At 39.7% G+C, this 20,236-nt stretch overlaps 1 protein-coding gene across 3 annotated transcripts in view; it reads left to right on the forward strand.

The window, feature by feature from the left end:
* Positions 1 to 20,236, forward strand: part of DVL3 (dishevelled segment polarity protein 3) — a 193,388-nt gene that overhangs the window by 100,778 nt on the left and 72,374 nt on the right. The window lies entirely within an intron of this gene.

Raw genomic sequence — 20,236 nt, forward strand, 5'->3', positions numbered from 1 at the left:
CTGGTAAAATCTGGTGATGAATCTAATAGAGGTATTCACTTCATTATTGTGGGGTTTTGATGGTGTACTGTGTTGATAAAAAGAAAAGGCATTTTCCACCAGAGTGGATGGATAACCTTTATCCGAAAATTTATTTTTGAGTGTTTGACTCTGCATAATGTAGTCTGTATATGTGGTGCAGTTCTGTCTTAACTGGCAGAACTGTCCCTTAGGAATATTTTGTATTCACCTGGGGTGATAGCAGCTGGTGTAATGTAAACAGGAATTTCCAGCTACTGGTTTAAAATAGTTTCTGGCATGTATAGTGTTGTTGATGTGATACAATTCTAGATCCAAAAAAACAAGTGTGTCTTTATGATACACTGAAGTGAAGGACAGGCCTAAGGGATTGGAGTTACAATGGGCCACAAAATCCTCAACTTGTATGGGGGTACCATCCCAGGTGATCAAGATGTCATCTTTATTGCATCCATAGTAAACGATGTGTTGCAAAAGGATTATTGCCCCAGATGTAGTTATCCTCCCTAAAGCTTATGGTCAGGTTAGCATAGGAGGGAGCAAAATTTGCACCCATCGCAGTGCCATGGATTTGGAGATAAGACAAAAGGACGTAGCAATAGTAACAAAGGACGCTTGTTTGGGATTAAAAGAGGGATCCATGGATAAATAGTGTTGAATGGCAGTGAGGCCTACCTCATGTGGTATGGACATGTAAAGTGAATTGACATCCAGGGATACCCAATAATAATTGGGCTCCCAGGTGTAAGGTGCCAGGAGTTCTAACAAATGTGTGCCATCTCTGATGCAAGATTGTTGAGCTTGGGCAAGGGGTTGTAGAAAAATGTCTACATATTGTGAAAACCCACTGGTGATACTTTCAGTGGCCACAACAATCGGTCTGCCTGGGGGGTTTGTTTGTTTTTTATGGATTTTTGGTAAAAAGTAGAAATATGGATTTCTGTGAAAATCTCTAGACAAAAAAAGAGGCCTCCTGTTTGTCTATAATGCCATCATGTAGAGCTGTATTGATGCCTCAAGTTTAAATTCAGGTAATGGATCCTTAGATAATTTACAGTAAGTGTGTGTGTCAGATAGTAGCCTAAATGCTTATAATAGATGTATTTAGGAGGACAATACCCTCACCCTCATCTGCTGGTTTTATGGTGGTGTTGGAATTATCTGGTAAAGTTTTTAAGGCCTCTCTCTCTCTAGAATTTAGGTTCAAAGATGGATGTCTAGTGCCAGAGGGTAATTCACATAATTTAGTGAGTTCTGAGTAAACTACTCTGTAAAAACTTTCTGGGGACCCTTGGCATGTGATGGGTAAAAAAAACAGATTTGAGTCTTAATGTGTTGTGTAATGGGTAAAATATTGTTTAGATCCTGAGTGAGAAAATCCTAATCTAAATCACTGTGATCTGAAATATCTGAACAGGAATCAGAATAGAGTTGTTCCAGGAGTTCAAGGCATTGCAAATCAGCAGATACAGTCAGGTCCATAAATATTGGGACATCGACACAATTCTAACATTTTTGGCTCTATACACCACCACAATAGATTTGAAATGAAACAAACAAGATGTGCTTTAACTGCAGACTGTCAGCTTTAATTTGAGGGTATTTACATCCAAATCAGGTGAACGGTGTAGGAATTACAACAGTTTGCATATGTGCCTCCCACTTGTTAAGAGACCAAAAGTAATGGGACAGAATAATAATCATAAATCAAACTTTCACTTTTTAATACTTGGTTGTAAATCCTTTGCAGTCAATTACAGCCTGAAGTCTGGAACGCATAGACATCACCAGAAGCTGGGTTTCATCCCTGGTGATGCTCTGCCAGGCCTCTACTGCAACTGTCTTCAGTTCCTGCTTGTTCTTGGGGCATTTTCCCTTCAGTTTTGTCTTCAGCAAGTGAAATGCATGCTCAATCGGATTCAGGTCAGGTGATTGACTTGGCCATTGCATAACATTCCACTTCTTTCCCTTAAACTCTTTGGTTGCTTTTGCAGTATGCTTTGGGTCATTGTCCATCTGCACTGTGAAGCGGCGTCCAATGAGTTCTGAAGCATTTGGCTGAATATGAGCAGATAATATTCCCGAAACACTTCAGAATTCATCCGGCTGCTTCTGTCAGCAGTCACATCATCAATAAATACAAGAGAAGCAGTTCCATTGGCAGCCATACATGCCCACGCCATGACACTACCACCACCATGCTTCACTGATAAGGTGGTATGCTTAGGATCATGAGCAGTTCCTTTCCTTCTCCATACTCTTCTCTTCCCATCACTCTGGTACAAGTTGATCTTGGTCTCATCTATCCATAGGATGTTGTTCCAGAACTGTGAAGGCTTTTTTAGATGTCGTTTGGCAAACTCTAATCTGGCCTTCCTGTTTTTGAGGCTCACCAATGGTTTCCATCTTGTGGTGAACCCTCTGTATTCACTCTGGTGAAGTCTTCTCTTGATTGTTGACTTTGACACACATACACCTACCTCCTGGAGAGTGTTCTTGATCTGGCCAACTGTTGTGAAGGGTGTTTTCTTCACCAGGGAAAGAATTCTTCGCTCATCCACCACAGTTGTTTTCCGTGGTCTCCGGGTCTCTTGGTGTTGCTGAGCTCACTGGTGCATTCCTTCTTTTTAAGAATGTTCCAAACAGTTGTTTTGGCCACGCCTAATGTTTTTGCTATCTCTCTGATGGGTTTGTTTTGTTTTTTCAGCCTAATGATGGCTTGCTTTACTGATAGTGACAGCTCTTTGGATCTCATCTTGAGAGTTGACAGCAACAGATTCCAAATGCAAATAGCAAACTTGAAATGAACTCTGAACCTTTTATCTGCTCATTGTATTTGGGATAATGAGGGAATAACACACACCTGGCCATGGAACAGCTGAGAAGCCAATTGTCCCATTACTTTTGATCCCTTAACAAGTGGGAGGCACATATGCAAACTGTTGTAATTCCTACACCGTTCACCTGATTTGGATGTAAATACCCTCAAATTAAAGCTGACAGTCTGCAGTTAAAGCACATCTTGTTCGTTTCATTTCAAATCCATTGTGGTGGTGTATAGAGCCAAAAATGTTAGAATTGTGTCGATGTCCCAATATTTATGGACCTGACTGTATATGGGAACCAGAAGTGGGACAATTGTGTGTGTTCTTATGGACTGGGTTCTTAAACGACTGTATGTGAAAGAAACTTTTTAAATTGCTGACAAATTTATTTAGATCTTTAAAAGGAGAGAATAGGTAAGGTGGGGACGTAGGTGCAAAATTGAGACCTTGATTAAGTAGGGAGATTTCCATGTCTGACAAATTATGAGTAGATAGATTAAAGATTTTTATAGTCTGCGCTGTTTGCTCTTTTTGTATGTTTTTGGATTTCTTGGATCTATTTTTACCCCCTCTACAGCCTTTTCTGTGTGTTTTCTTTTGAGTGAGTTGCTGAGAGGGGAGTGGAGTCCTAAAAAAGAATTACAAGCAGAGGGATTGGGTAAAGAGGAGTTATGATTTAAAGTTGAATTAACAGATGGAATAGAAGATTGAGGTAAGAAGATCGGTATTGGTATTGATGTCAGTAATAGGGCTAGGGGTAATATGAGTGTCTTGCATTGGCTTATCCCTCTTTGATGGAGAGGTTTAAGTACTTATAGATGGTGGTACTGAACCAGAGATGGGATAAGATTTAGTGTGTATAATGCGTTTATCCACATGGTTACTGGGATTCTTGGAGTTGGAAGATACTGTAGACGGGGTTCTAGTGTATTGCGCATGTTTCTGGTGTTTGGGTTGTGATGAAAGGTATAGGGTTTATTAGGACATATAGCTGGAGCAGTGGAGCCTAGGTTAGAACTGTGAGTAGTACCCGGAGGTGGAGCAATATCTAAATCCATTAGTGAAGGAATGTTATTGGTCTTGTTTTTCCACTAAAAAAAACTCTATGGTTGTTTATAGTCATCCAAATCTTGTTTAAATTTTCCTAATTTGGTTTTGACTATAAGGTTTTTTTGATATTCGATATTTTCCTTGGGAGTATGTAGCCATTGTATAGGTACATTGTGACCACTATCACTAATGTCTTGGGTTATGATTTGTATCTGATGGATCAATTGTTGGAATTTTAGTTTTCTCTTTGTACAATGAGAACTTCAATTCATTTTAAGGTACAGAATTCGGATATATTATGCCAGGTTCTAAGATTCTCCGGATCAAGGAGAGCATAATTTTATAATAATCTTAAACCCCAGGGGGTAATTTTGTAGGTGAGGTATTGTTTTAAAATATTTGTCCCACTATTGGTGGTTGGTAAGTGAAACGAGTATTTCCTATTTTTTTTAAAAGGCCTCCAAATTTCTTGAAGATGCTTTTCTGAACAGCACAACATGCTGAACAGTTGTGTAATGTGCTGCCACACAAGAAAAAGATAAAGCACTGGTGTGTTTTCCAATGCATACCAACTGGCTTTTGTCATGAATGCCCACAATAAAAAGGTTCCAGAGTAGCAAATCCGCAAATCTGGCATGTTAATATACTGTAAGTGCAAATAGTGTTTATAAGACTATGAAATTATCACAGGAAGATATAAAGATAGTGGATTTTATGAACGCATATTGCTAGTTACAGTGACATGTGACATTATTTCACCTCTTATTACACTGCCCACAAATATTTCACTGGCCATAGACTACTTTTTTTTTCCCCCTTAAATCAACAAGCGGGCTGAATGAAAATGGAAACAAATTCCTCCATCTATGAAGGGAGGGGTGTATGGAGGAATTATACCTGCTGGGAAATTTGTTTTCTGGCAGCTGGACTCTCTGCTGATCAATAAAAAATGTTCATTATTCTCTTTTTGACAGAAGTTGATCCAACAGTCAACCTCTGAATAGGAACAGCCACATATGGATAAAAATTTAGTTGATCCCTGCTGAACCAGCCAAATGTCAATCCATCTACGGCCAGCTTAAGTCTGTGGTCCCCTCCAGCTGCCTCCATCACCCAGCCCAACCTCAATGTTCTTTTCAATAACACAGCCTCATCCCCACACTTTGCAGGCCAGAGCATTGACACTCGCACAGTGCGACACCGCATGTTATAGCCATACGGCTAGTCAGTGGCATCCAAGCTCTACACTGACAATTCCCCAGCTCTCTTGTACCTGTGTAGTGCTAACATAGCCCTGCTACTGCTGGCTGAGGTTTGCCGAAATGGAGATCTGTGAAACCTGATACACATGCTAGGGCTACTGTGTAAGCATAATAAAAAAGTGGGGTAAGTGAGCGCTAGGAACAATGTAGTATAAATATGTCAGCGGCTATGCACCAAAAGGCACCATATAAGACCTTCAAGCAGACAAAAATGAAAAGAGGGGGTGCAGCGCTAGTAAAATCCACAAAAAATAAAATGTAAAAGACCATAAATGATATAAAAACAATAAATTCACATATAAATCATGCGTAATAAGGTGATACTGTGCAGATATATACGCCACTAAATGTGCGGCTGATATCGTGAAGGAGGTGTCAGACTCCATCAACTATATAAAGGTAAGTGAGTGAGATCTCAGATGACCTTCGGACATCCAATGACTAGAACCGTGGAAGAGGTGAGAAAATGGGTATAGATTGCGCACTCACCAGATACACAATCTTTATGCGCATTTGTGTTGTATAACCACAGAACATCAGATGTCCTCAGATAGGTCTGGTCAGATCCGGTCATGTATCACTCACCGCCTCATGGTACTGTCACACTCGGGAATGACCGCTCTGCAAGTGTAGCCAGCTCCCACAGGAGCTCAAAAGAACAGAGGAGGCCAAGAGTGCAGTATTTTAAGGATGTTTATTCCAAAAGTAAGGCAAGTAAGCATAGTGGAAGTAATAAAAGCAATACTGACCAAAACAAGATGGCCATCGGGGCCCCTCGTGGCGCCGGCGGCGTGGTGTCAACCTGCTGTAGCTCTGCACTGACGCATTTCAAGCCATGGCTCGTAGTCATAGGGGTTCAGCTTACAGCTGTTGACGCTACACTGTCCTTTAAATAAGGGAAATTTCGCACGCATCATCGCGCGCCATTTTCCCAATGCTGGATGTCTCCCGATGGGCGCCATCTTGGCGTAGCGCGGTTAACCGCGCATGCGCGAGCGTCTTGTAAACTAACTCGCGGAGACCGCAAGACTTAGCGAGGATCACCAGGGAGGGGTGTGTTGCTACGGAAACTATCCCGTGAATGCACACACATAGAAACTCAACACTGGGTCAAAGTGAAATGATACCATCTGCACCCAAATAGACTTTAATATTCTGGTCTAAAGGTGATAGTAGTGGTTTAAAATACCCATATAGATATATAGCAAATAGGTGTACCTCTGGTGATCCTGTAAATATAACGATCAGCAATATTATAGCCCTGATGGTACCAGCATTATTGCATATCCCATAAAAAAATAATCATAAGAATACTACAAGATAAATAGATACATCACAATTAAGATAAGACTGTCATTCTGATAAATATTATAAAAACATATAGATAAAAACATATGAGCCCATATACAGTCAGGTCCATAAATATTGGGATATCGACACAATTCTAACATTATTGGCTCTATACACCACCACAATGGATTTGAAATGAAATGAACAAGATGTTCTTTAACTGCAGACTGTCAGCTTTAATTTGAGCGTATTTACATCCAAATCGGGTGAACGGTGTAGGTATTACAACAGTTTGCATATGTGCCTCCCACTTGTTAAGGGACCAAAAGTAATGGGACAGAGTAATAATCATAAATCAAACTTTCACTTTTTAATACTTTGGTTGCAAATCCTTTGAAGTCAATTACAGCCTGGAACGCATAGACATCACCAGACGCTGGGTTTCTTCCCTGGTGATGCTCTGCCAGGCCTCTACTGCAACTGTCTTCAGTTCCTGCTTGTTCTTGGGGCATTTTCCCTTCAGTTTTGTCTTCAGCAAGTGAAATGCATGCTCAATCGGATTCAGGTCAGGTGATTGACTTGGCCATTGCATAACATTCCACCTCTTTCCCTTAAAAAACTCTTTGGTTGCTTTTGCAGTATGCTTTGGGTCATTGTCCATCTGCACTGTGAAGCGGCGTCCAATGAGTTATGAAGCATTTGGCTGAATATGAGCAGATAATATTGCCCGAAACACTTCAGAATTCATCCTGCTGCTTTTGTCAGCAGTTACATCATCATTAAATACAAGAGAACCAGTTCCATTGGCAGCCATACATGCCCACGCCATGACACTACCACCACCATGCTTCATTGATGAGGTGGTATGCTTAGGATCATGAGCAGTTCCTTTCCTTCTCCATACTCTTCTCTTCCCATCACTCTGGTACAAGTTGATCTTGGTCTCATCTGTCCATAGGATGTTGTTCCAGAACTGTGAAGGCTTTTTTAGATGTCGTTTGGCAAACTCTAATCTGGCCTTCCTGTTTTTGAGGCTTACCAATGGTTTCCATCTTGTGGTGAACCCTCTGTATTCACTCTAGTGAAGTCTTCTCTTGATTGTTGACTTTGACACACATACACCTACCTCCTGGAGAGTGTTCTTGATCTGGCCAACTGTTGTGAAGGGTGTTTTCTTCACCAGGGAAAGAATTCTTCGGTCATCCACCACAGTTGTTTTCCGTGGTCTTCCGGGTCTTTTGGTGTTCCTGAGCTCACTAATGCATTCCTTCTTTTTAAGAATGTTCCAAACAGTTGTTTTGGCCACGCCTAATGTTTTTGCTATCTCTCTGATGGGTTTGTTTTGTTTTTTCAGCCTAATGATGGCTTGCTTCACTGATAGTGACAGCTCTTTGGATCTCATCTTGAGAGTTGACAGCAACAGATTCCAAATGCAAATAGCACACTTGAAATGAACTCTGGACCCTTTATCTGCTCATTGTAATTGGGATAATGAGGGAATAACACACACCTGGCCATGGAACAGCTGAGTAGCCACTTGTCCCATTACTTTTGGTCCCTTAACAAGTGGGAGGCACATATGTAAACTGTTGTAATGCCTACATCGTTCACCTGATTTGGATGTAAATACACTCAAATTAAAGCTGACAGTCTGCAGTTAAAGCACATCTTGTTCGTTTCATTTCAAATCCATTGTGGTGGTGTATAGAGCCAAAAATGTTAGAATTGTGTCGATGTCCCAATATTTATGGACCTGACTGTAATATATTATAGAAACGGGTAAAATTATGCAGATATAGTATCTGTTCCCTTATGGTGCAGACATTATTGCACATCCCATAATAAATAACTAAGAAGTAATATAAAAAATCACAATTGGGATAATAAGAATCCATAAACTAAATCATTCTGATAAAGAAGAAGACCATGTAAGAACCTATAATATGTAAGATAAAGTTATGAAAAAATGATGTCCGCATCCTAAAGCGTATAAAATGTTTAAAAATATAGAAAATGGATATAAAAAATATATATATAAATATAGACCTGAAACAGTAATGATAAAATAGAAAAAAAAAATGCATGTATAAATGCGTTTATAAAATAGTGAAATATATAAAAATACTCAACTATTTTCAATAAAACAAATAATATCCAGTTCTATGTTAAGTCCCTTTGGATGCATGGAATCCATCTGGAAAATCCATTTGGTTTCCATCTGCGACACCGCTCTTCTTTTATTGGTGCCTCTCCAATGGGCTTGCACTACATCAATCCCCACAAACATCAAAGAAGATGGATCCCTATTGTGATCTATTCTGTAGTGCATCGAGAGCGAATGTTCCTTATAGCCTTTCTTCACGTTACTAACATGCTCTCGTAATCTGTCTCTAAGCCTCCTGGTAGTACGTCCGATGTACTGCTTATTGCAAGGACATTGTAAAAGATAAACAACATGCCTACTGTAGCATGATATAAAATTCATAATCTTAAAAGTCTTGCCAGTGGTGGCCGAAGTGAAACTTTCAACTTTCTTTTTCCTTCTCCCATTACATGTGCATATGATACACTTGTTGCATGGGAAAAAGCCAACCATATTGTCAAGAAAAGAGACTTTCTTAGGTGGATTAATGATGTTAGGGGCTATAAGGTTTCTAAAAGATTGGGCTCTCCTATAGGTGATCTCAGGTTTATCTGGTAAAATCTTGATTAAAACTGGATCTGCTTTCAAAATTTTCCAATTCTGATTTATTATCCTAGAGATCGTTTTATACTGTCTGGAAAACGTAGTGACAAAGGGGCAGATTTTACGTGGCCTATGCAATGTGTTATCAGCCAGTAATAGTTCTCTGTCCATATTTGCTATCTCATGCATGGTCCGGGTAAGGTGTAATTCTTCATATCCCTTTTCCATTAATCTATTTTTAAGGACAGAGGCTTGAGATAAGTAGGTATCCAGGGAGGTACAATTTCTTCTTATTCTAAGGAATTGGCCTTTGGGTATATTAGAAAGCCACAGAGGGTGATGGCAACCCTGCCAAATGGTCTTTAGTTAATCAGAGCTGCGTTGTCAATAGTTCTTAATAGACTGACTGCCAGATAGTAGGTTGTTGTTTTGTTTTTTTTGGGGTGGTTTTTTTAGATTTGGTTTTTGGAAATTGCCAGGTGTGGCACAAAAAGTGTGCCCAATAACTCAAAACAGATATTCCATTATAGGGGTCTAATTAGAGTCAGGAGGGTTTTGCCTACAAATTGAAGAGGCTGCACTAGCTCAGCAATCTCCTTTGGAAACCATTTTTGCTAGCGCTACCTTCACACTGTCTGAAAAATGCATCAAAAATGCATATGCGTTTTTGCCTCGTTGTTCCCATTTTGCGTTAAATTTAATGCACTGCATTATGCATTTTTGATGTTTTTGCCGTGTTTGCATTGCATTTTCCCCGTAAAACTTCCCACTATTCCAATGCAATTTTCATACAATTTCCAGTGCGACTTTGATGAGACTTCAGGGCAAATTTAGTTCTCAAGTCTAGGTTCACAGAATTGCGTGACAAGAGAAGAGATTTGCATTAAAATCCGACTTCAGTGTGATTTCAGCTTCATAGTTTTCTATGTTCTCTCATAGAAGTCACATCAGAATAGATTAAAAAAAATCATTCCTATGCAACTTTGATGGATCTGGGGTTTTTGGAATTTTTTTTTTTTTTTTTTTTTTTTAACCTTTTACTTGCGCACATCCTTGCTGCCTAGTACCTATGTTTACACTGAAGGAGTTTTTATCCTCCCTCCTGCCGATACACCTGTCCTCCCTCCTGCCGATCGATTAATCTAACAAAAGGAGGATTGATCGAATGATCCCTCCTTTCATTGATTTTGAAGGAAGGGCTGTTCCATTTGAAGGGTTGATTGATGGTTTGCTGACCAAGCGAAGGGTGGATTGATCAACCGGACGATGGGTTTAATCACAGCTGTATCAAAATCCATGGATAAAGGATGACCAGGGAAGTGAGATTACGGTTTAAAAAAAAAAAAAAAAGCATATTGAATGCATCAGTTGTATAGGAATTATTCTTATCTACGTTGATGTGACTTCTGTGAGATAATATAGAAGTCTGTGGGGCTGAAATCGCACTGAAGTCAATCAGGAACCAAAATTGCACTGTGCTGAGTTGATTAGAAGGGCACCATTAAATATTTATATGTTTTCCCATGTCGTGCGTTTCTGTAAACCGGGGCTTGAGAACTTCCCATAAGTGTGTTGTGTTTTTTGATGCGGTTTCCATTAAATTTAATGGAGGGATGCGGGTTTTTTTTACCAGACCAAACATGCACCAAAAATGTAGCAAACAGATTTTTATTTAACTGCATCTGAAGCGCAATGAACTAAACCGGATTTAAAGGGATGCAGTTTTCTTCCTCTTTTCTTCAGTTTTGTTTTTTTTTTTTCAAAAGAACGCACCAAAAGCGGATCAGTGTGAGAGCAGCCTAAGGCAGTGTGTCCCCTGATCTGAATATGACCTAAGTGACAGTGAGACACTTTTGAGAGACTTTAAGGTAATTAATAAAAAAGTGTGTGAGACAAACTTTATCTCAATTAGAGTACAGCCAAATGCGCTTTTAAACTTTAATTTCTACTGTAAGCTGTGTGGCAAAAAATGGAAGTTGATTTGTTGCTATGGACAGTGATATCTGTTCAGATCAAAAATCACTCCACTGTGAGAAGACTGAGAAAACCAGTCCAGCAGAGAGACTGGCACTGCTGCTGTTGGGTTGGGCTGAGTGAGTACACAGAGTTGTTAAATAAGTGTTGTGTTTTCAGGCTATCTGCATCATGAAAATCTCTATTCTAAATGTTTGAAATCAATGAAAATATTGTTGTGTTTTTTTTTTTTGTTCTTTAAGAGTTTCAGTGGCAGCATTTATTTCTCTTAAGATTCCATCAAGGTTCTTCAAGTTTTTAGTCATTGTGTGTGTGTTTGTTCGTGTTCGTTTTCTAGGATGCTATATATAATAACCCTTTCTCCTTTGAATCATGCAAAGGGCAGCTATCTCCCTGCCCCAAATATTCACGAGACTAATCTGCTTGCCTGTGTCCAACCAATTGGTTCCCTTACCATACAATCTCCTTTAGCCACTTTTTTACCGGGCACTTATACCCCCTTCCTGCCCAGGCCAATTTTCAGCTTCCAGCTCTGTCTCATTTTGAATGACAATTGCGCGGTCATGCAGCACTGTTCTCATATGATATTTGCATCTTTTTTTTACACAAACAGCTTTCTTTTGGTGGTATTTAATCGCTGTTGGGTGTTTTTATTTTTGCTCTATAAACAAAGAGCAAAACATTTAAAAAAAAAAAAAAGGTTTTCTTTGTTTCTATTATACAATTTTGCAAACCAGGTAATTTTTCTCCTGCATTGATGGGCGGCACTGATGGGCACTGACTGGGCGGCACTGATGGGGGGGGGGGCCACTGATGGATGTCATTGCTGGGCACAGGTGGGTGGCACTGTTGGGCATTGATCATCAGGGCACTGATGATCGGTGCCAATCCTTTCGCTGACAATTGCCGGTTATCGGCAGTACTTTTCTCATGCTGTGACAGTGTAAGTAAAGTGCAGCCGATAACCGGCAACTGCATTTTCCAGTGTTCTGCTGTGTCATTGGACACGGCTGAGCATGTGGTAAAAGGACGCTGTGATTGGCCTTTTACCACATCACATGATCAGCTGTGTCCATAGGACATATGACTCCCTTTCAGGACTGGGCAACTGCGGTGCAGCTGTCATTCGGCTACAGCGCGGTTGGCAAGTGGTAAAATCTGTGTATGCGTGAACCTTGTGAGTAGCTATGTATAAACAATATATTCTGATACAGCTCCAATTCTGTGATGGGTAAAAAAAAATATATTTATCATTCTGCTCCCACCTATCCACGGTCTTGTGTACAAACCCCATTTAAGATGCAGTATATCATCTCCTTGATTTGCCATCAATTAAAGTGTTAAACTAGAGTTTCATACAAAAACTTTGTTTCAGATGAACAAATTTCTAACAGTGAATGGGGTTTTCATTTGGGAAATTGCATTCATTTAAAAAAAGAATGTCGTAAGCAAACTACATTTTTAAGTACTTTCAAACAAAATTTGTCAAGTGATTGAAGGTACTCTGAGAATGTTCGTGCAAATGTTTGTACAGACGTTCATTCATTAATCTACTTGCCTATAGCCAGCTTAAAGTAGAACTATAGGCAAAACTTTTTTTTTTTTTCCATTTTGATAGAGCAAGGGAGGGTTATAACCCCTGTCATATTTTTTTTTTTTTTTCAACCATCTGTGTCCCATGTAAGAGATTTTCTTTCACTTCCTGCCCCCTAGGCCAAACAGGAAGTGAGAGGAAATCCCTGCAAATTTTGGGTATTCCTTGGAGATCCCCAGGTCCCCACTAGAAGATTTCCGTTTATTACTTTCAGGGGACAATCCAAAATTAGGGATTTTTGTTTAAATCAAAAAATGTGAATACTTGTGAGCTACTATGGTAAATCGTGATTATGTTACGTGATGAAGTCACGTGACCCGGTGACGCAACGCTTAGGGGAGGGGCTCTGACGTCACGACGCTGTCTCGGATCAGTACGGCGAGTATAGCAGATACTGCAGGCTATGCTCTCACTAGCTTATGGAAAAGTGTAATCATGTGAGTGGCAAATTGACCATTAATAAATTACCATTTTAAAAAGGATAAGGCACCATGGTTTCTGTTTGTCTCCTATGATACCCATCTGAGATACATCAGAGAGAGGCTATTTAGAGGTGGAGGGAGACCCCTGGAGGGGAAAAGGGAGAGATCAATCCATCCATTTCCTTTATACAGCATACTTTTTGATTGGAGAGAGCCCAGGTGGAATAATATATAATTACAACGGTCCATTTTATATCTGGAGGATCTTTACACAGGCAAAAAACGCTTGTCCTCATAGGACTGATGTAACCATATTCCTCCTATCATCTTAGGCAAAACACAAGGTGAGCGCATACTAAGTTCACACTGCACGTGGATTTTGGGAGTGGCACTTCTTATGTTGAATTTAATCGGAAGAGGACTCTGTGTACACTTATATTTATATTTATATATGGACTTTGGTATACTGATAATTGATTTCTGTTTTCACAAAGGGTAATCAGCACAGAAATATATATGTTTAATATAGAGTGGTATATGTGATATACATCATAATTTTGATTTACGTTTTGGAATTATTAATATAAGGTATTTCAAAGTTTATTTGTATGGGAGCGCGGCACTTTTATATATTATTTTTATGGATTTTTGTTTACTTTTGCTTTCAGTGATAATGGTAAACAGGACAAATAGAGGGTGAATCTCTTTAGAGAATGCACAAACTGCAATAAAAACCCGACAGGCGTTCTAATCCCTCTGTCCAAAACTAAACAAAAAGATTTGCCTTTAGTTCTTTTAAAGCCTACCGGATTTGACAATTTAATGAATTGTTTAGGTTTGTCCTCATATTACACAGTTTAGGTAAAGCCCCTGCTCCCTCCCCCCATGATTGCAAGTACCACTCTGTTCATTGAAAAATTGGTTAAGACGTAAGGTATATTACACTGTTCAACAGGTAAAAAGTTTTGGCCATAAAATTAGCTAATCTTACATAATTTTGGGGTGCTGAAAACGAAAATGACCCTAAAAAATGTTGATTTGCTCTAGTTTCCATGATATATTCACCCATCTAATGACGTAAGCCATTCAAAATTATGATGCAACTTCAGCTGCATATTGCGCAATTGATACTGGTGACCAATAGAAAATTGCATGTATACTGAGATGATGCAATATTAGCCTTTAATTGCATCACTTCACTGCATAAAAGCTGCAGTATCTGTAGCTGATTGTAGTTCGACAGCGTCTTTACATTTCGTTTTATGCTTATATAGGCTACTCAGTAATGCCTCGAACTTGTGTGAATAAAGCAGATAATTTCTGCTATATCTGCGGTGAAATAACTTTTATCTCACAAAAAAGGAGGATAACAGGAATGATTAAGAAAGCCTACAACTTGTATTTTGGCTGCAAGATAGGAGACCAGGACAAGAGCTGGGCACCACATATATGCTGCAATTCTTGTGGGACGGCACTGGAGCAATGGTTGAATGGAAAAAAGGCATCTATGCCTTTCGCTGTGCCAATGATTTGGAGAGAGCCAACAGATCATGTTAGTAATTGTTACTTTTGTATGGTGCCTCCAATTGTAAAAGGGCTAAATAAGAAGAAAAAGTTATCTGTGCACTATCCAAATATTCCATCGGCAATACGTCCAGTTCCTCATGGAGAGGGGCTACCAATTCCTAAAGCACCAGAATCCTTCGTGGTTGAGTCAAGTGAGGAAGAACCTGAAGCGTGTAGTCACGTGCAGTTGTAAGAGATAGCCCTTTCCTCGAATACAAGAGAAAAGCCAAGAGAAGCAAAACCGATACAAACTGAAGACAAAACTAGTGAGAATCCTAAGTATTAAAATGATTCAACTTAGCTTATGGCTATAATTTTTCTTGGTAATCCTATGCAATATATTATGCCATTTAGGCTTTGTTATGTAGTCAATATCACTTGCTTTATATTTGTGGAAAGACATCTATCTATATAATTATTGTGCATTATGTAGTCATTACGCCTATAGTAGAAAACTTTCCGTTTACAGAAAAACTAGAGCCAATTGACAAATTTCATTGTTATATTTGAACTCAGAATGTGAAATTCATTAAGAAATGGATCCTTTTGTTTCCAAAACTGGCAAAAAATAAAAATTTGTTGAACAGTGTTATCAGCCAAAGAGTGAATCTGGATCCAGTCAGATGAAGTCGTTGTTCAGCAGCATTAGCAACCACAAATTTGAGGACTACTTTTATACAATGGAGATTTATCCATTCATGTGTGTGTTTGTTTTTCCCTTCTTTGCAGGCTGAATGGTTGAAATTTGAGCTATCTGTGCTTGCCTGTGCTGTGCTTGTAAAGGATACATTTTACTTAAACATGTTGTACTTACTTGCTCCCCTGAACCTCCTCCCACCGCCACTCTCTGCTTACAGGATTTGATTGACAGCAGCAGAAGCCAAAGGCTCCCACTGCTGCCTCTGTGTCCTGTGGATGCAGGAAGAGAGCAGAGAGCTGCTACATGGGCACAGTGCTGGCTTGAGTGAGGATTTGGTAAGTATTTTCCTGTGGATCACAGGAGTGCAGTTTATTCTGCACTCCTGTGACCTGTTTTCAGCTGACAGCAGTGTTTGATCCCTCGGTTGTCGGTCTTTGAGCTGACGGGAGACAAATCGGACAAATGCAGCATCCACCTAGCTGAGTATATATTTTTTTTATGAATCCCTAACTTCTTTTAATGCATGGAATGCATTAAAGTAAAAATGTTGTGACTTTAGAACCACTTTAAGCTGTCCATAGATGGATTGCAGTTCTGACTGGCCGTATTTTGAACCATCTGTGGACGTTCCCGTTAGAGAGGAGTTGATCTAGTGATCAACTCCTCTCAAATGGGACTGTTGGAAAATTTGGGTTCTATCAGCTCATGCAGCCAATCAGATACAGCACTGATACGTGTGTTCTGGCAGCAGAGAAGTCCCGCTGTCAGAAAACAGGAGGACAGCAGGGAGAATGTCTGTCTCAAATGTGTGGATGGGGGAGCCAATCATCAAACTAATCATCTATGGCCATCTTTAGGTCTGAAGGATATTTATACAGAATTTGTGCACCTAACTTTAGAGTTTAGGTGCCCATATGTATTTTGACCATCAGGTAGACCTCTAGACATCTTAAGTAGCGCATGGAAGATATCGGTTTGGGATACCAATGGCAATGAGGTTTTATGGTTTATAATGGGATATAAAACAAAAGTAAACGCAGGCTTTCTAAACTGCCCTATCGCTGTTTTGCTATTAACCTTACTTGAGTGATGTTTGTAGTTGTCTCTGGCCAGATTAGGACATTGTGAAATTTTTATGGATATTTAGCAAGAACCCATAGTAAACCTACTCTAGCTGTCATGAATAATCAGCATGGCTACCACTAGATACCCATAAAGATATCATTACTCCTCATGGCAGTAATCCAGCTAGTTCAAGTGACAGTACTCTCTATATCTGAGTGCCTTTAGTTTTCTGTACCTGTCTGGCAGTCATTTGTCATGTAGATTACCCTGGATTGGGTGTGGTGAAAGGTGCCAGCTGTCTATCTTAGATAGTAGAGATCATTGAGGAAGGTATTTTGCATTTCTATGGCTGGAAATTCAAAAAGCTGCCCATAGTCCTAAAAGAATAGCCAGTATTATAGGATTTATGTTGCGTTTGGAAGCTCTGCTGTGTAAATATTTCACACAAACTTTATGGTGTTAGTGTGAAGTAGAATACTTTAGATGGTGCTGGCTTCTGAAGAGTGGCAAATCAACAGTTGTAGTAGGCAAGCTCTAGTCTATCTGCCAAAGGATTAACCACTTGCCCTAAAGAGGATGTACCCACCTTCCTGACCTGGCCATTTTTTTCGATATGGCGCTGGGTTACTTTAACTGATAATTTTCACGGTCATGCAACGCTGTACATAAATGAAATGTATGTCCTATTTTTTCCTTTTTTTCCCCCCCACAAATAGAGCTTTCTTTTGGTGGTATTTGATCACCTATGCTGTTTTTATTTTTTGCGCTATAAACAAAAAAAAAGAGCGACAATTTAAAAAAATATATTTTTGACTTTTTGCTATAAAACATATCCAGTAAAAAAAAGTAATAAAATGTCTTCATACATTTAGGCCAAAATGTATTCTGCTACATGTCTTTGCTAGAAAAAAATCCCAGTACATGTAAATTGGTTTACGTGAAAGTTATAGCATCTACAAAGGCTGGTATGTATATATACTGGAATTTTTTTTCTCTATAGAAGTAATGGCGATCAGCGACTCATAACGGGACTGCCGCATGCATTCTGACACTAGAGGGGAACTAACTGCCATTGACATCCCAATGTCACTAATACTTTGATCAGTGCTAATAAAAAGCACTGACACTGTACTAATGACACTGGGCAGGAAGGGGTTTACACCTGGGGCGATCAAAGGGTTAACTGTGTGCTGTGTGTGTTTTACTTGAGAAACATGCTGCTGTGTATTTCTCTGCTGTGCAGAAAAATGCACAGCAGCATGTTACTGCTGGCAGGAGAGAGACCTGTGGTATTTACACTTAGGTCTCTCCCCTGTCAGTGACACTCGGTGATCGCTGGGTGCTGGAGGGGAATCTCTGGCCGGGACCTGGTGATTGACATTTGTAGCCACCAATGACAGCACGTACCCAGAAATGCAAAATCATGTATATATACATGATTTTGCACAGCCCTGCCACTCTGTAGCAGTAGTTCTGCTATAGGGTGGTTGGAAAGTGGTTAAAGAAGAAGTTCACCTTTTTTAAAAAAAATAAAAAATAATAATAAATGCAAATTTTTATTCATTTTTAGGAGCCTGCAAAGTATTGCACCAACGTTCACCAGATTGCTGGTGCCATTAATTTTTTAGTTTAACCACTTCCTGACTGCCCTATAGCAGATATACTGCTACAGGGCGGCAGGGGTGCACAAAATCACGTGTATATATACGTGATTTTGTGTTTCCGGGTAGGGGTTACGTGTGAGCCCTAACTTCACTGCCATTTGTGGCCGCGGTTGTTAGTCACCGGGTCCCGGACGGTGATTCCCCGCTGGCATCCTGTGATTACCGAGCATCTCCGATGGGAAGGAGGACTGCTTTGTTTACTAACAGTCCTCCTCACTGTCGGCTCGGGTACACTGCTGTGGATGTCTGTGAACAGCACAGCCATCCAGAGCAGTGTGCTTACAGTGAAACGCACACACACCACCCCCTAGTAAAACACTCCCTGCACACAGTTAACCCCTTGATCGCCCCTCATTTTAACCCCTTCCTTCCCAGTGCCATTAGTACAGTGTCAGTGCTTTTTTTTATATGTAAGTGGCTGATCTCCACCATTACTAGTAAACAAAAAAAAAATTCCAGTATCTATACCACCATTTGTAAACTATAACTTTCACGTAAACCTTTACAGGTATTGGGATTTTTTTTTTTTTAGCAAAGACATGTAGCAGAATACATTTTAGCCTAAATTTATGATGAAATTTGATTTTTTTCTAATCTTTTACTGGACGTGTTTAATAGCAGAAAGTCAAAAATATTGGGTTTTTTTCCCCTCAAAATTGTCGCAAACGCACAGGCAATCAAATACCCCCGAAAGAAAGCTCAATTCGTGGGGGAAAAAGGACGTAAATTTTATTTGGGTGCAGCATTGCATGACCGCGCTATTGTCCGTTAAAGTAACGCAGCGCCGTAATGCAAAAAATGGGGTCAATCCTCAGGAGGGCAATTGGTTAATCTGTGTGCCCGTACAACATACAGGAAGGTAGTTTCACTGACGGGAAGAATCGGTAAACTGGCAGAGCACTCAGCAGCACTGTGGTACTTGTATCTGATTCATTCACAGAACTCTGTAAATAGACAGCTGTGTGGAAATGCGAATTCTTTCTCAAGCTAGCAAGCGAGTGGTACAGGAATCTGGTCTTGAGAACGCCCTGTGGGAGGGGTGAAACGCGGCGACGCACTTCCGGTCTGCCGTCCTTACGTCCTGCGTCACTTCCAGTGAGTGGAACGCATGTTGAGCTGTGCGTTCCAAGCGGCCATTTTTGTTGTTGGCGCTGTATTCTGTCATCCTTTGCAAACAAACAGACTGTGAGGTTTCTGGATTGGAATGCGGATAATATGGATTTTATGCTAGCCAATGGAGGCAATAAATCAATGCTTATATTCATCTTTTAACATGTGAGTGGCTTGGTATTTTTAGTACTGCACATGGTAGTAGCAGTATTACACTGTTATTTTTTCTTTCTTGCACCTCTGTGGAGCTTGAATTAGGATTGAGTGGAAAGAGAAACCCAAGACCTATAAGGTGGATAAGGAGCCCTGGAGGAGATGGAGGGGGTTTAGGATCCCTAAAATTCTAAAAGTTGTAGTACTCACCATCATCTGGTGAGTGCGGTTGATGTTGGTTTCACACTGGTGGATGGTGGAAGCACATTTCTTTGGGAGAAGGAGTTTGTTTAAAAATATTTTTTTTAAACATCTGGGAAGGAGTTTTTTTGTACACATGTACACATTTTTTATTTAATTTATATTTTTTAGACACTGTAATATTTTATAAAAAATGTTTTAATATTTATTATTTTTATTTTTTGAATATTGATTTATGCACTGTTTTGGTTTGATATATGTTATATATTTGGTGAGGGGGTTTTTGATTTGTGCTGTTTTTTCACAATTGGTACAGGAATCTAAAAAGCTGAAAAAGGCAGAAAATTGTTCCATCTGCAGGCAAAACACTCCTTATAGAACTCTGACTTTGGGTTGCATCCAAGGACGCATGAACGAAGCTTAACCCTCCATTTAACAGTTTGCCTGGAGTTCTGCTTACATTGTTCTATCATATATTTGATAAAGGAAAATGTAACTAAATAAAATAGGGAAACAGTCACAATGTGTTAATCTACAGTTTATTCTTAGTACCCACATACCCATGAATTCACATAATACTTTAGACATTAAAACGTATGGCTTTTTAGAGCTATTGTGTTGAATTATAAAGGCAGCTTGTTGTACTAGTGCCACAAGATGTATTCTTAATATTCATTGCATGAGAACAATACTCGCCATCCAGAATGTCAAAGCAT

This window comes from Staurois parvus, unplaced genomic scaffold (assembly GCF_062004578.1).
Source record: "Staurois parvus isolate SC_StPar_1 unplaced genomic scaffold, SC_StPar_1.0 ptg000376l, whole genome shotgun sequence".
NCBI classification, from domain to species: domain Eukaryota; kingdom Metazoa; phylum Chordata; class Amphibia; order Anura; family Ranidae; genus Staurois; species Staurois parvus.